We start from the raw sequence: 713 nt of genomic DNA, 5'->3' as shown, positions 1-713 counted from the left end.
TCACCAGAAATAGGAAGACATACTTATCCAGTCATGAAGTAGATCACACTAGAGAAATACAAATTAATTATGTGGGATACACAAACAGTTTCAGTAGAAAGACAAATCTCACTCATCATCAAATAATACATACAGGAGAGTAGCCATTTAAATGCTTAGAATGTGGAAAGGAATTCAGTCACAAGAAACATTTCACTCGTCATCAAAAAATTCATACAGGAGAGAAGCCATTTAAATGCCTGGAATGTGGAAAGGGATTCATTTGGAAGAGCAATCTCACTCCTCATCAAAGAGTTCATACAGGAGAAAAGCCGTTTGAATGCTTAGAATGTGGAAAGGAATTCAGTCGGAAGAGAGATCTCACTCGTCATCAAAGAATTCATACAGGAGAGAAGCTGTTTAAATGCCTGGAATGAGGAAAGAATTTCAGTGAGAAAAGAGATTTCATTATTCATCAAAACATTCATACAGGATAAAAGCCACTTAAATACTTGGACTGTGGAAAGAGGACAGGTCTCTCCATCAGGTTACCCACACAGGGAGAAACTATGGCTGCATCTGCACTGCAGAATTAGTGCAGTTAGATGGGGCTTTAACTGCTATGGTTCATTGCTATGAAATTCTGGGAATTGTAACTTGTTGTGATCACAGAGCTCTCTGACAGAGAAGGCCAAATGTCCCACCAAACTGAAATTTCCAGAATTCATAGTACA

This window comes from Sceloporus undulatus, chromosome 2 (assembly GCF_019175285.1).
Source record: "Sceloporus undulatus isolate JIND9_A2432 ecotype Alabama chromosome 2, SceUnd_v1.1, whole genome shotgun sequence".
Lineage (NCBI taxonomy): Eukaryota > Metazoa > Chordata > Lepidosauria > Squamata > Phrynosomatidae > Sceloporus > Sceloporus undulatus.
The sequence above is the reverse complement of the archived record's forward strand: the minus strand, read 5'-3'. Positions refer to the sequence as shown.